The sequence below is a fragment of the Symphalangus syndactylus genome, chromosome 15 (assembly GCF_028878055.3).
Source record: "Symphalangus syndactylus isolate Jambi chromosome 15, NHGRI_mSymSyn1-v2.1_pri, whole genome shotgun sequence".
Classification (NCBI taxonomy): Eukaryota; Metazoa; Chordata; class Mammalia; order Primates; family Hylobatidae; genus Symphalangus; species Symphalangus syndactylus.
The window spans coordinates 63,131,088-63,148,357 of record NC_072437.2 but is presented as its reverse complement, the minus strand read 5'-3'; the positions used below and the strand labels follow the sequence as shown (position 1 = coordinate 63,148,357).

General features: G+C 33.2%; 1 long non-coding RNA gene across 1 annotated transcript in view; it reads left to right on the top strand.

The window, feature by feature from the left end:
- The first annotated feature begins 6,563 nt into the window (after nt 1–6,563).
- LOC129463919 (uncharacterized) overlaps nt 6,564–17,270 on the top strand; it is a 36,462-nt gene continuing 25,755 nt past the window's right edge. The window contains exon 1 of the long non-coding RNA XR_008651346.2: nt 6,564–6,653. This is a non-coding gene — a long non-coding RNA (uncharacterized lncRNA). The remainder of the gene's footprint in view (nt 6,654–17,270) is intronic.

Below are 17,270 nucleotides of genomic sequence, written 5' to 3'. Positions count from 1 at the left end.
GCTGATTATGAAAGAATAAAAAGAATAAGAAAAAATATCTCAGAGCAAATATAAAATACGTAAATATGCAAACACCTTTTAGGCATTGAAATTTTGGGGAGAATTAGAAAAATGGTATTTTGAAATAATAAATGTTCTACATGAATAAAATCAAAATTAAATAATTTATAGGCATCTTTTTATACCCTGACATTATTTTTTATAATTTAGATCATTTAGATTTTTGGATAATTATTATTATATTTGAAAATCCTGCAAAACAAAACCAAGAGCGTATGCAACTTTTAGAGAACTTAATTCTAATAGCTTTAAACAATCAATGGCTGGCAGGGTGGCTCACACTGTAATCCCAGCACTTTGGGAAGGCGAGGCGGGCAGATCATGAGGTCGGGAGATTGAGACCATCCTGACCGACATGGTGAAACCCCCTCTCTACTAAAAATACAGAAATTAGCTGGGCATGGGGGTGAGTGCCTGTAATCCCAGCTACTTGGGAGGCTGAGGTAGGAGAATCACTTGAACCAGGGAGTCGGAGGTTGCAGTGAGCCGAGATGGTGCAACTGCACTCCAGCCTGGCGACAGAGCGAGACTCTGTCTCAAAATAAATAAATAAATAAATAAATACATAAATAAATAAGTAGTGCCACACGTAATCACTAAATTGGTTTAAGTTTTAAATATCCTTCTTGCAAATTATTAACTTTATTTAAAATATAAAAGTTAGACTATTAAGTATACTACCAAGCATTTTTTACTTTCTCAAAAGCCTAAAAAGATGAGGCAGATAAATTGCTTTTTTTTTCCCATAAGAGTCTTCCTGTCGTTGTGGGTTTTGGGGAAATAAATAGTATTAAAAAATGAAGAAATTTTGACTATTTGGGAATTTCCAAATAGTATGTTGATAAATAAAAGGGTACATTTTCATTTGTCAGAGTATTTTTTTTTTTTTTTGAGATAGAGTCTCACTCTGTCTCCCAGGCTAGAGTGCAGTAGCGTAATCTTGGCTCACTGCAACCTCTGCCTCCTGGGTTCAAGCAATTATTGTGCCTCAGCCTCCCAAATAGCTGGGACTACAGGTGCACACCACCATGCCTGGCTAATTTTTGTATTATTAGTAGAGACGGGGTTTCACCATATTGGCCAGGCTGGTCTCTAACTTCTGACCTCATGATTTGCCTGCCTCGGCCTCCCAAAGTGCTGGGATTACAGGCGTGAGCCACCTCACCTGGCCCCAGAGTATTTTTTTTTTTAGTAAAAATACTTAGTTTAAAATCTAAAAATGTAAACAAAGATGGACACAGAGAGGGGGTTTGAGACAGTATTTTCAGAAACTGGTATAGAACTGCAAAGCTTCTCTGATTTGAACTTGCACTATACAAGTAGTTAATAGTTTTATAAAAGCTTCATTTTTCCTTTTGTGTTTTATTTTACATTTAATATCTATAAAATGACAAATGATCATTATAACTAGTGAGGCTGTCAATATGTTATCATCCTCATCTTTAGGAAATTCTCAAAAGAGTCTGAAATTCTTGATATTCCATGATGTAATGATGTTTCCTTCTTACGTGTGACTAATACATTTTGACATTTTATCAAAGGATGGTGGGCCAGTATTTCTTCAATATTCTGTGTAAGATGGGTTCCAAGTACTGTGAGAAATGAGACAAATTATCTAACACATTGCTTGGTGAAAATTATTTTATGAATAGATACACTTTTTTCTATTACTGGTAATTTTTTCATATATAGATTATAAAGTTTATTATCCTTTTATCTCAAAGCCACAATTGTAGTTTAAATTTTCAAGGCCTACCATTTTTATACAAGGAAGGTAAGAAACAGAAAATTCCAGGTAAAAGGGGGCAATAAATTCACCAATCTTTCTTTCTTTCTCTCCCTTTCTTTCTCTCCCTTTCTTTCTTTCTTTTTCTTTCTTTTCTTTCTTTCTTTCTTTCTTTCCTTCTTTCTTTCTTTCCCTTCCTTCCTTCCTTCCTTTCTTCTTTCTTCCTTCCTTTCCTTCCCTCCTTTCCTTTTTCTCTTTCTCTCTCTCTCCTTCTCTTTGTCTGTTTTTTCTTTTTTCCTTCCTTATTTCTTTCATTTTTTTTATTTCTTTCTCTCTCCCTATTACCTCTCTCCCTCCTTTGCTTCCTACATTCCTCCCTCCCTTCCTTCCTTCTCTCTTACTCTCTCTCTCTCTCTCCTTTTTTCCTGAAATGGAAAGCTGGTAGAGTCTGTAGAAGCTCGGCTCTAAATCCTAATCAGAATGAAAATATTTATCAAGTCCAAAGCCAAGGACAATTTGGATGACTGAAAACAACCGCTTTGAGGGAGAAGTTGAATATTGTTTGGCAACCACATTGGACAGGAAATGGAGAGCATATTAATCCCTACGTCAGGGTATCTTTCCTGGTATTAGAATCATTGAAGGCCTCACTCAGAGAGGAAAGATGTCCAAGTGGTTCTGTAAGTGCCAATTGCATGTGCGAAATAAAAGTTATCAATGTTCTTTCAGCACCTCTCCATTCTGTTCCCTGAGGTAGTAACTGGGATAGTAAATGTTAATAGCCTAGTCTTTTTCTTTCTACACATTTTCCAAAATAATAAAATATGTGAGTGTATGTATGTATGTGCTAAATATTATGTATTTATAATACTCTTTTTTATATTTATAATACTTTTTGTTTACTTTAACAAAAAGAATACTATAAAGATTATGCTGCAATTTGCAATTTTTAAGAAACCTTTTATAAGAACAATTTTAGAGCTATTGCAAAGAAAGTACAGAGAGTTCCCAAACATCTCACACCTAGTTTCCCCTATTAACATCTTACAGTAGTATGGTACATTTGTCACACTAATGAATCATAATTGATATATTAATATTAACTAAAGTCCACATTTTATTCAAATGTCTTCAGTTTTTCTCCAACGTCTCTTTTCTGTTGCATGACCCCGTCAAGCATAAATACAAGACATTTAGTACTCACACTTCCTCCATCTCTTATTGCCTGTGAAAGTTTCAGATTTTCTTTCTTTCAATGACATTGCCAGTTTTGAGCATTACTTGTCAAGCATTTTGTAGAATGTCCCTTGAATGAGGTTGTATTATTCGTTTCTCATGATTACAGATTGCTGGCATGCTAGGGAAGTGTTACAGAGCAGGGTGTGTAAGATCAAACAACCTGAGCTTGAATTCCGGGTCTGCTAATACATAATTATTCAAGCATTAATAAGTTACTTAACCTCTCTTGCCTCAATTTCTATAATGGGGATGACAATATTTCATATATGGTAAGTTTAGTTTGGGGATTAAATGACTTAGTGTTATATAAGAGTTTGCTAAATAAATAAATGATACTTAAATATAAAAATGAAGAACTTGACATTACTTGAGAGTTGTTCAAGATATGAGTTTTTGCCTGTAGATATTACAATAAAATAAAATATTAAAAACAAGAATATATGAAAATATCAGGAAATGCAATAAAATATTAAGTAAAAAAGACTTCAAAACTGAATACATGTATTACGTGTGTGTGTTTTGTATGTTATACAATTATTTCAAGAAAGGGAGTTCTGTAAATCATAAGCTTATAGTTGAATAAACATACATATTATATAAATATAAATATGACAGAAAATAAAAATAATTGTAGGTACATTCTGTCAAAGATGAAAATAAAATAGATGTAGATCTCTCATACAGTATTGGTGGGAACATGCAGTAGTTTACTTGTTCTGGAAAATAGTTTGCCAGTTTCTTAAGAAACCAAACCTACACTTACATACATCCAGGACCACACTAAGAAGCATTTATCCCAGGAACATGAAAACTTATATTCACACAAAAATCTGTACATGAATGCTCATAGCAGCTTTATTTGTAATACTCCAAACGGAAAATAACCAAAATGTCCTTCACTGGGTGAATGATGAAATCAACTATAGTATATTCATAACATGAAATACAGCTCAGCAATAAGAAAGGGTAAACTATGCATACATATAATGATTTAAATGTATGCCAAAGGCCTTCTACTTGTCGGGTGCAGTGTCTCACGCATGTAATCCCAGCACATTTGGAGGCCAAGATGCAAAGATCTCTTAAGCTCAGGAGTTCGAAACCAGCCTCAGCAACACAGTGAGACCCCACATGTACAAAAAACAATTTTTTTTAAATACCTGGGTGTGGAGACAGGGCCTATAGTCCCAGCTATTCAAGAGGCTGAAGTGGGAGAATCCCTTGAGCCCAAGAGTTCTAAGTGGCAGTGCACTAAAGTCATGCCACTACACTCCAGCCTGAGCAACAAAGAGATCCCATCTCTAAAAAATAATTTTTTAAAGAGGCATTGTATTGAATAGCGAAAGGTGAGACCAATCTTAAAGGGTTACGTACTATATGCTTCCATTTTTATAGCCTTCTAAAAATGACATTATAAAGATGGAGAAAGATTAGTGGTTGCCAAGCTTTAGGCATGAGTGGGGAGAGGGAGGGGCATGAGATTGTAAAGGAGCAGCATGCAGATCTGTGTGATGATTGAACTGTTCTACATCTTCGCAGTGGCAGTAGTTACACATATTTACACATGTGAGAAGGTGGCATAGATCATTACACACACAAGTTAGTGTATGAAAAACGAGTAAAATCTGAATGAAGTTTATGGATTTTTACCAGTGTTCATTTCCTTATTTGATATGGTACTGTAGCTGTTTAAAGTGTTACTTTTAGGTACATTAGACTTCTTTTTATTATTTTTGCAACTTCCTTTGAATGTAAAATTACTTTTTACTTCAAAACAAAAAGCTTTAGAAGATGTAAAAAATAGACAAGGTAATATACACGTAGTTATATAAGCATTTCAATCAGATTATGAATGTTTTTGTATTTTTACAATTGACATATAACTATTTTATAAGAAAAAATATACATCTCTGTATATATATATGTGTGTATGCAATATATATATATAGATACTATAGATACACAAATAACATATACGTACTGATACATACATGTATGTATGTGTGTATGTCATTGTCCCTTTACTTATTATAAACTCTTTCCAGAGTTCAAGTAACCTTTTAAATCATTTTTGAGTCCCTGCCCATTTATTAGCATGGTTCCTGATCCATAGAAAATTCTGTTGCCATTGAAAAATATCTATATTTGATGAATTCTTGAGACTGAAAGAATAAATTTAGAACCAAATGATAAAAGCTTCTGATAAACAGGTAAATATTATAAGATGTTTCCAAAAATACAAATACAATCTTTAGTGAAGAATGGACAACCTAAAGAGTTTGTATAAAGTCCCGAATGCAATTGTCCCGGGAATTTATGGCAGGCAAACTGAATGGGAGTTTGCACCCAAAGAGTAAGATGTCTTCCAACCCAGTGATTCTTAGGAAACAAAGAGCTTTGAACTCAGACCAAATGCACTATTTTCAAAGCCCTATTTCTCATGAATCATGAACTAGTCAGAACTATTTTAAGCTAGTTTCCATTGAATTTAGCTAATATGCATTCAGTGCCTATGATGTGCTCATCAATACCCTAAACACCATAGAGGAATACAAGAAACAAAGACAAAAGACTGTCCTCAAGTTGATTGGAGAAATAAAGACATAGTAAATGTGTAATAATATGTAATATTGTAAGAATAGAATCTCAATGAGCAGTAAAAAATAAAAATCTCAATGAGTATAAAAAATAAAACTGCCCACTCCCAGAGTGATACTTCAAAACCATTATTGTTCCTAAGCTGAGTCATTGCAGGGTCAGCATTTCCAATACTCATCCAATGAGTACTCACTCCACAGAAATTTTAAGATGTTCAACATGTTGACAAGTGGAAATTTTCAGAGAATTTAACAAACTGGGTGTTGTGTATTTTATATTCTATTCATATATTACTTTTTTCTTATGTAATCCAAAACTAAAATAAGATAAATGTGTTTTAGTCTTATTTTATATTTTCCAAACAAGCACATATTAATTTTTCTTTTTTCTAACATATATTTGCAAAACCCTCTCTTATTTTCTCATACAGACTGAAATATGATTTAAAATAGATAAATGTAAATAATGTCGCATGAAATTCTAATTCGTATCTGTGAATATGACAAAATAATAATTGTTGAGCAATGTTTCTGGTTTTTTATATAGTAAAACTGGCATTTATTAAAAAGTTGCCCAAGGTATGTTTAATTTGACAGGTTTTTATATTTCATATTTATTTTTCTGAATTCTGATCAAAAATGAGAAGTGGTATACCATCAATTATCAAGTAAAAATTTAAAGTTTATATATGTATATTTGAGCATTTGTTTTGAACTTGTAATTAAGTAGATACATTTGACTACACAAAATTTTGGAATGCATTTTCATACAAATAAATTGACGTACTTCAATTGCATTTCCATACCATGATTCATTATGTTGTTTTCTGTGAAATTTACTCTAATCTCCCAACTACAGTATTTATAAGCGGTGTGTCAGCCTCTCACCAGCAGTGAGTGTCGCTAAGGCAGCGCTTTTGTTGTCATGGCAGTGATGGATCATCAATGTTCTGTAGCTTCGGTAGCAGACCTGTAATTTGCAAATTGAATGACAGGCAGCATTGAAAATGCATTACAGTGGCCTTTTCTAGGTAAGTTGGAAGCTTGTGGTATGAGAGTTCTCTCTCTTTAAGTCATGTTTTATTTTAGTCTTCACACCAGTTTGACATTTAGATTCAGAGAGTATAAATGAGATATTTAGGTTTTGAACTTAAAATAAATTCTTTGTGTAATAGAGCAGTAAATATTTTACTCTTTCAAAGGATGCTAAAACTCATTTAATCAGGTTAGAGTTTTGCGCTCATCTTTCCCCAGTGCAAGACTTGGTCTCTTCCAGTTGAAATCTGTATCATTATCTTTCTCCGTTTGTTATATATAAAGGATTGAAGAAAAGAAGCAAAAGAAAAAAAAAACAGCATCTCTTAAGAAGTAGCATCTATTTTTGTCATTACCGTTCTTTTTCATAGGCAAAGTCAATTTTTCTCTAGCCTGGAATTCAGCTTTCCTCTATTCTGTGACTATTCAGTTGTCAAGATACAGCATTCAAGGTACAATGTCCTCATGAGTCTTCTACTGACCAAATAGCCTAACTAAATCTCTCTTCTCTAAATTTCTACAATATTTCTAATATTAAACTATAGGTTAATAAAATGCGGGATCCATAACTGTTTTGCCCAGTGGGGAAATTCCATAGTAAATATATAATTACCATTCATTAAATGTATGTTGTATCATTAATTAAATAAAATCCAAATTACCATTATTATTACATTATCAAACTACTGGTTGAACTTAATCATGCATATTTAGCTATTTAATTTTCTCATGTATGTGCCTTCCTCAAATAGGTGGTGAGTCACCACGAGTGAGGAGAACTTTTCTATACATACATGCATTATGTATAGCAAATTAAATATCCTATATTTAATATATTTCCTAGAGTCTCCACAGTGCTACACATACATAGCAGAATAGATACTACATAGCTGATGCATGGTAAATATTTAATAATAAAAATAGTTGCATACACTGTTATAAAACATTAACAAACAAAAAAAATCATGTAATAAAAGAAAACATTAATTCTAAACTGCTACATTAATTTGCATTGGCAAAACATGATATACCCCCAAGCAGCTTCTCTGATTTGACAGATTTGTCCCTGATTTGAGTGGAACATTTCTGTAAAGTAGGACATGTGAGTCCTATTTTAAATTGCTTTGTCATAGACCCTGGAGCAGTCATAATTTTTAGTTACTCTAGTTTCTCCAGCTCTAAATGCAAGTAGCAATTCCTGTCATCTGTACAACTTATAGCCATACAATGATCTTAATATACTGAATCTTGTTAGCTAAGACCTTAGGTGTTGCCAGAAGTCATTCAGCATTTACAGGACAACAGCTTTGTGTCATTTTCTGTTAGGGTCCTTGACTGAAAAGTTAGCATAAACTAACCTACCACTCATTTACTCATTCAACTAATAAATATTGAGTACCATTGCTTGACCTGCTGTGGAAACAAATGACTCTAATATAGTTCTAGTAGGTAATATATTGTAGGTACATAAAACATGCAATAAATGCACAGAGGAAGGAGCTACACAATTCTTTTGGGGGAAATTACTGGGGATACTGTAACCATGGTGTATTCCCGTTTCAGAAAAGCATTATAACTGTATTCGTGATGGGTTGGTTGCAATCTTGTGGAATGTAAATCAGATAATAACAGAGAAAGGGAAATTGAGACCTGGTTTAACACCTCATGTAAAGAAGTAGCCAGTGGCAATCTCTAGCAGGTTACTACAGGGATCTATGCTTGTCTCTGGTTTATTATTTTTTATTTTTTAATTAGTGAGAAAAAAGTGTGCTTATTAAATTTGTAGGTGACACAAACCTAGGGAATATTACAAATATTGTTGGGACAGAATCAACACTAAACATCCCCCTAAAAGCCTAAAACAATAGGCTAAAATAAACAAAATGAAATTTAACAGAGATAAGTATGATGCCCTGCAGTGCCAAAAAAGGAAAAAAAGAAAAGAAAAAGCAAAACCTCAACTCAAATAAATATAGGATTGAAAATATCTGACTGAAATATTTGCAGCTAAATCACTATGGGTGAGTTAGATGAAGAAAAGCTTAATTTGGCTCTAAGCTTTGATATGTCCCTGAAAATATTACAGACACGTTATTATCTGTATAGATGGCTATATAATGCCCTGGACAAGGGATAGAGTATTTATTCTCTATCCTATATTTGCATATTGTGTATCTATCAAATTTACATTTGGTAAGCTACGTTCTAAAAACATCTCTGACAAATTATAGGAAGGCACTAAAGAAAGATGAAAAGGATGAAGAAGTAATTTAGAAATCACGGTGCCTCAGGTGAAGTTGATGGTCGGGGATATGTTTCAAAACTGTGTCAAATAGAATACAATGAAAGGACCTGGGTATTTCTAACAGGAAGAAGAGAGGATTAAAGTAGAACATGACAACTTCAAATATTTGAAAAGCTATTATTTTGCAGAGGTGATTTGTTAAGTACCATTACAAAAGACAGGATGGACAGAAGATGGAAAGAGAATTGGTTAAGATGTTGACTCAGTATAAAATGTCTGAAAGGTAGATTTTTATCTGTTTTATTCACTGCAGTCCCTTGGCTTTTACAACAAATCTTAGCAGGTTTAAGGAACACAACAAATATTTTTGAATACATTAATGAATGAATGGGTATTAAAGTATAAAGTCTAATCTGTTGAAATACAGAATAAAGTTTCTCAACAGGTAGCAGATGAGATGCCTGCTAAGCATAACTAGTGTCAGAAAAAGGCAATTGAAATGATTCTACTCTACAAAAAGAAATAAAATTCCATAGAAAGGTTTGAAAATTGTTTGTATAAAAAAAAAAAAAAAAAAGAAAGAAAATTGTTTGTATAAACTTGTCTTAAAACCAGTATTTTCAGAGTGGAAATTCTATATGATAGTCAACAAATTTTAAATTGTAGAAAATATGAGTTAACTTAGAGTGCATCAAGTTTTGACAGATTTTGGGTGTGTATGCAATTTTTTAACAAAGTTTTATAATAGCATAACATGATATTTTTCAATTCCTGTTTGACAATATTATTATAAAGAAAATCGTTCTTGAGACAGTAGTACACTCCATCAATTACTACAGGTTCTTCTTTTATTTCTTTGATATTCAAGTTGTTCTCTTTGGAAATGTTCAGCATGTCATAAATATTTTATGATTTTGCTTCAAAATTGATTGGCTTAAATAGCCAGATGCTCATTGTAAAGATTTTGCATGCAATTCAAACATTTTTCATCACATTTTTTTTGTATAAAATCCTACCTCTTTTGAAATATTTGAATTTAATTTTGCATCAATTTCCACTGTATTCCACACTATGATCTATGCATATACCATTTGACAACAAGAAACTTAGTTTGATACAGAGGTTACATTATGCTGAAAACGTTTGTTTGGTTGCATAAAATTTTATACGTGTAAATGATGTAAAAAGTGATTAGTTATATATAATATGCAAATATTATATGCAATATATATTATTTGCATACATATGCAATTATATATTGTTTGCAATATATATGCAAATAATGTATTTTATGGTGCTATGATCAATTTTACATCCCTGCGCAACTTTAGATTGAAGGAACACAAAAAATATTTGCAAAGGGAGAATGTGATTCCCTCTCTTAAGATTAAAGCTAGTTAATAATTCATCAGGAGGAAATATTTGTATTCAGTGAGATTTTTAACTTAATTATATATAATATCTTTCAAATTTTAAGTTTGACCTTAAAATATACACATACATGCCATCCTTAAGGCAGTCTTACCGCTTGATCCTAGTATAGTTTGTTGTATGACACGAACATCTATTAATTTACAGTTATCCAGTTACTTCCATTATGTTAGAGTTAATCTACCATGTTTAAATAGTTTTATGTTCTGAATCTGATACAGAACTTACTAGCTACACCTATCAAATTTATGCCATTAAAATTCTGGGCAAGTAAGACTAAAGACAAAATTTATTAAACCCATTTGGAAATGTTCCTGCTAACTTATATCAATCTACATTTAAAACCAGTAAGTTTTACAATGACTTCTTGATACATCTCTGCATTCTTCTTGAAAACCATGAAGAGAGATTTTGGTATACAACTTAATCCACTTGTGATGCACTGTTTAACTTAGGATTTTTTAAAGGGTGAATTGGCTTCTCTTCTGTGCAAATATATGCCACTTGCTAATGGTCAATGTTTTTGTTTCTAAGATGTACTAATCATCTATTGAACCGTCTATGCTAGAAACGAGTTTCTTACATGGAGAAACATTTGCTAGTCTCTCATTTTTCACTGATTGTCTTGTTCTTCCTGGTTTCACAAATGTTGTCAACATTGGTTTTGTAGCACTTTTGCAAATTCTCCCAACTCCTTCTACATACTTCAACTGGGCTCAGTAATTTGAATTTATACAGAGAAGCTAAATTACCCTTGCTATATCTTCATTTATATTATGTTTCTATTCTCTTTGAACAATCTTCTCTATGCTCTCCACATCATTTTTTGATGGATAAAAGTGAAATATAAATTAGAAGCTTTGATTTAGCTCATGAATTCCAGTTGAGTTATCTATCACAAGTGAAGAATCATGTGTTTACATACAATATATGATATGTTAGCATATGTGTTAGGATATGTGCTAATATATCCGGAAAAAAATACTTTAAAAAATTTTCTTTACTGTTTTACAGAAGCTAAACAGCTCTGGACCAGTAACTGCTTTTTTCTCTCGTTTTAAATACTAAGTTTTTGGCTTCTTAAAGTCAAAATCCAAATCTATATACATTATATCATCTGGCATGTAGACTACACTTGGTTATGTCAGTTGACGAAAAAATGAAAAATGAATTAATTAATGTTACAGGGTAATTTGTTAAAAATAAAAGCTAATAAGTATAATCAGGTAGTAATCTTTATCCCAGTTTAAAATTAGGACTGGTAAAGCAGTTGCCATTCTCCTTTGTTATAAACACTTTGGCTGCTTAATGGGATGAATTGGAAATTAGAAGTAGCTAGGAGAACTGGAAATTAGAAGTAGCTAGGAGAAAAATATTGAACTATTTCCAGAGTTTTTATTCATCTCCCATTTGGATAGTTTTTTTTGTGGTTGTTTGTTTTCTTATTTTAATCTTTGTATTTGGGAGATGATTACTGTAGAGTGAAGGCCTGAGGACCAGAGGAGAGAAGGTGACCTGACTCTTTCTACTGGAAAGAAATTTCTAATGAGGTCCTGCAGTCTTTGTTTCCTTTCCATAGGATACGATTAGAATGCTGATGCCTTTTGCCATTATTTACATACAGGGATAATAATAATAATAGAATTAGCTATTATTTGTGGAACACCTATGTTTCAGACATCATGACTATCTTTAACAGCTACTATATATATACAAAAAAGGTTAATATTTTCTTCATTTTATAAATTAAAAAAAGAAACATTAGAGAAATTAAGTAACATGAAACCATCTTCCAATTATGAAATGCTGGAATCAGTATTTTTATCAGGTCAGGTTTCAAAACCTGTTTTTTCTGCTATAGCACATTGTCCTTCTAAGCCTCCAGTGCTAAGATTTAAATAAAAATTGAACTACCCCTGCGTAAATTTGGAAGCAAAGGGCAGTTCTCCCCTTACACCATGACTTTCCACATATTTTCTTGGACTGACTATTTAAGAACTGAATTGAATTGATCGCCTCTATCAGGAAACTTGCTGCTACTGTATATGAATTCGCTGTAATGTTAGGACTAATATGTTTATTTTTGTGGAGTATCAAGACATGCCCATTTGAAAAAGACATACCTTTAAACATTTTATTTATTACTGTTGGCAGTCAGACCTGTAGCCAACTGCCTGTGCTGTCTTTTTGTTTCATTTATAATACGACAGAAAGGACAATGGGGCGCCTGGGCAGGCTCCCACATTTCAGCCTTCTGTTCTGTGCACAGCTTTTCTATTGCCATTTTGGAAAAAGAAAGGGACCTATGAGAATAGTTGTGACAGCAGATGTGATTTTCCTATGGTGCCAGCATTTTTTTTTCCTTCATAGAGTTAAGTAATATCCGAAGTTGGTACTAAAAATACAAAGAGTATTGTGCCAATATAGAATGCACCATTCCTAAAATTCCTTCACTTCTATTGCAAAAGGAGCTTTTTAGAATTAAAATTAAAAAACAAAACACATTTGATTAGAAAACAATATTTGCATCTATAGCAAAGTGAGTGAAAATTTCATTCCAAAAGAGAGAATGCTGTAAACAGAGCACAGCAGTTCCCCCATTATATGTGGTTTTACTTTTCCTGATTTCATTTATCCATGATCAACCAGAGTCTGAAAATATTACAAACAATAAGATATTTTGAGAGGGACCACATCCATATTTTTATTACAGTTATTGTTATAAATGTTCTATTTTATTATAAGTTATTGTTGTTAATCTGTTAATGTGCCTAATTTATAAATTAAACTTAACCATAGGTAGCTATGTAGAGAAAAATCATAGTATTTACAGGTTTTGGTACTATTTGTGGTTTGGTATTAGCTTGGGGGTCTTGGGACATATCCTTTGTAGATATGGAAACTATTGTAATCATCTATGACTTCATTCTCAGTGTATCTTTTTCTCGTTGGCCACAAGGAAAATTTCTACCAGGTTGCTTTTGGTTTCTTTCAACTCAGCAATCATTTATTGGACATATTATATAAAGGTCACTGTGCTGAAAGTGGTGAGGATTGAGACTCAGATGGTAATACACCCTCCTCTCAAAGAAGGACACAGTTTATGTTGTAAAATAGAACTTGAATATCCATATTATACGGCAGTATGTACAATGCATTATAATACAAGTTCATCTCTCAAGGAGCACCTTGGATAGAGAATTGAAAGAACTCTATTTGTAAAATGTATTCTTTGAAGTATGGGTGAAATTTAACCAGCATAAGAATATAGAGCTGGGAAAAGTTACAAATACATTTATATATAGGGGTTAGGGGTGAGAAAACTAGTTGAATACTTTGGCAGCTAAGAAAAAATGTGAGAGAGGAGTGAACAGAAGATGAAGTTGGAAGAATGAGTTGGTACTACTGCAGACAAGTTTGAATGTCAGGCTGAATTGTTTCTTATTTAATAATAATAGATATTAAATATTTCGGAACAGGTTACATAATTATGCTGTATTTGATGAAATACCAATAATAACTAACCCAGCAGTCAAGCAATCCAATTAAGAAGGTGAGCCTTTAGGCCATTTTACCTCTGTTCATATGTTCACTCTCCTACCTGGTAGCTGTGTAATCTGGGGAAATTGCTATTTCTTTTCATTTCCTTTTATGTGTTTTATAAAATTAAGAGGTTAATAATTATATACCTATCTCACGGTACTGTTGTGAGAACCAAATGTGATAATATATGAAAAGAATTAACACAGGATTAGACACAGACAAAGTACTCCAAAAAAGTTGGCTGCAATTGCTACCTTCTATGTAATGCTTTACTAGGGTTTCTAAGTATATTTAAGTAATGTGAATGGGAGCTATTTAGGAAGGAGTTGAGGCATGGGAGGAGTTAACTGAAAAGGTCTAAGGTAACTCAAAAAGAAGACATACACAATGAAATCATATCAGAGGGTTTATGGCCAAGGTAGCTGAGGCTGCCCTGAAAGACCACCCAGTTCAGTAGATGTGATGCAGTCAAGGCTGAATCCAATGAATTGATGCCTCTTAGAGTGCACGGAAGATCAGTTAGTGGGATGTGTGTTGAGTGCAAGATAGTGAGTTCATTTTCACTATCAGTGACAAATTTACAATGTCCACGTTACACTGTAGTTTCTGGTTTCAAAATTTTCATACAACAAAATGTTTTATATAAGCTGTCTTAGAAAAATAATTTCCAATTTGAATTTTATCTATCTCTCTTCATGTAGTACTGTCACTATTTTATTTGGAAGTAATAATAAACGACTAAGATGTGTTAGATTGTATGGCAGAGAATAAAATGGAAAGAAAGAATAGATACCCTTTAAACTGGAAAATGTGAATTAAAAGCAATAATTAATAGAAAAACAAAAGGAAAGGACAGAAATAGTAATTTTAAATTGGCAATAGTATTTGGTACTATTGATTTTGAACATTTGTGCATTGCTTTGAAAATTTTGATATCAAATTATGTAATTTATTGAATATGATCCTTACCAAAATACTGTGAGATAGGCCATATACATTTCAGGGACAGAAGGTATCCAATAAACTACAGTCTTGATCCCTGCCAATATTTGGAAAAAAGTGAGAGATGGACACAGAAATCAGACAGATTTTATTCATTCATTCAACAAATATTTATTTAGCTCCTACTCATACTTGACATTCTTGAAGACACAGGTCATAAGCCAGTGAATAAAACAAAAATCTCTACATAATGAAACTTATAGCCAAAAGATGGGAGAATAATGTCACATGTGACAGACATGGATATGTACCATTCAAAACCTACTTTAAGACAAAACAAGCAGAGTGCAGCGGCTCACGCCTATGATCTCAACACTTTGGGAGGCCGAGGCTGGCAGATAACTTGAGGCTAGGAGTTTGAGACCAGCCTGGCCAACGTGGCAAAACTCCGTCTCTACTAAAAATACAGAAATTAGCCAGGCGTGGTGGCACATACCTGTAATCCCAGCTACTGGGGAGGCTGAGGTAGGAGAATCACTTGAACCCAGGAGGAGGTTGCCGTGAGCTGAGATCATGCCACTGCACTCCAGCCTGGGTGAATGAGTGAGACTCTGTCTCAAAAAAACAAACAAACAAAAAAAGGAACATTCTGCATACACATTGCCCAGCTATTAGAACTATGGTTGTATGGCAATACCTGGCTTTAACTTATTCAGGCGTGGGTATGCTTCAGCTCTGAAACCAAGTTCACACTCTGCAGAGCGGACCTCGGTCATTGCCTAAGAAAAGACCTAGCCATTTCTGCCCAATGTATGACTTCTCTAATGGACTCACTTTGGGTTTTCAGAGACTGTCTCTTCAATATACTGATTTCCTTTCTTTGAGAATATACCTAGGAATAGGATTTCTGGATCATGTAGTAGTTCTATTTTTAGTTTTTTGAGGAGCCTCCAAACTCTTCTTCAGAGTGGTTGTACTAATTTGCATTCTCACCAACAGTGTTCAAGGATTCCCTTTTCTCCACAGCCTCTCCAGCATTTGTCATTGCATGTCTCTTGGATAAAAGCAATTTTAACTAGGGTGAGATGATATCTCATAGTTTTGATTTGCACTTTGATGGTTAATATTGTTGAGTACCTTTTCATATACCTGTTTTCCATTTGTATGTCTTTTGATAAATATCTATTAAGATATTTTGCCCATTTTTAAATCGGATTATTAAATTTTTTTTCTTGTAGAGTTGTTTGAGCTCCTTATATATTCTGGTTATTATTCCCTTGTCAGATAGGTAGTTTGCAAATATTTTCTCCCATTTTGTGGGTTGTCTTTTCTCTCTGTTGATTGTTTCCATTGCTGTGCAGAAGCTTCTTAATTTGATGTGATCCCATTTGCCCACTTTTGCTTTGATTGCCTGTGTTTGTTGGGTATTATTCAAGAACTCTTTTCCACTCCAATGTCCTGGAGAGCTTCTCCAATGCTTTCTTTTAGTAGTTGCATAGTTTGGGATCTTAGATTTAAGTTGTGAATCCATTTTTATTTGATTTTTGTATGTGGTGAGAGATAGAAGTCTAGCTTCATTCTTCTACATATGGATATCTTGTTTTCTCAACACCGTTATTGAAGAGACTGTCCTTTCTCCAATGTATGTTCTTGGCACTTTTGTTGAAAATGAGTTCACTGTGCATGTGTAGATTTATTCTACTCCATTGGTCTATGTTTCTGTTTTTATGCCAGTAACATGCTGTTTTGGTTACTGTAGCTCTGTACTATTATTTGAAGTCAAGTAATGTGATTCCTCCGGTTTTGTTCTTTTTGCTCAGGATAGCTTTGGCTCCTCTGAGTCTTTTATGGTTCTATATAAATTTTAAGATTATTTTCCTATTTTTGTGAAGAATGTCATTGGTATTTCAATAGCAATTGCACTGAATCTGTAGATTGCTTTAGGTAATATGGACACTTCAACAATATTGATCCAATTCATGAATATGGAAAATCTTTCCATTTTCTGTGTGTCCTCATCAACTTCTTTTATCAAGTATTTTACTTTTTTCATTGTAGAGATCTTTCACTTCTTTGGTTAAGTTTATTCCTAGGTATTTTATTTTATTTGTAGTGATTATAGATGGGATTATTTTCTTGATTTCTTTTTCAGATTGTTCACTGTCGGCATATAAAATTGCTACTGTTTTTTGTAATTTGAGTTTGTATCCTGCAAGTTTACTGAATTTGTTTAACAGTTCTAACAGCTTTTTGGTGGTGTCTTTAGTTTTTTCAAATATAAGATCATATCATCTGCAAACAAGGATAGTGTGACTTTTCTTTTCCAGTTTGGATGTCCTTTATTCTTTTCACTTGCCTGATTGCTCCAGCCAGCACTTCTAGTACTATGTTGAATAGCAGTGGAAAGTGGGCATCCTTGTGTTCCAGATCATAGAGGAAATGCTTTCCATCT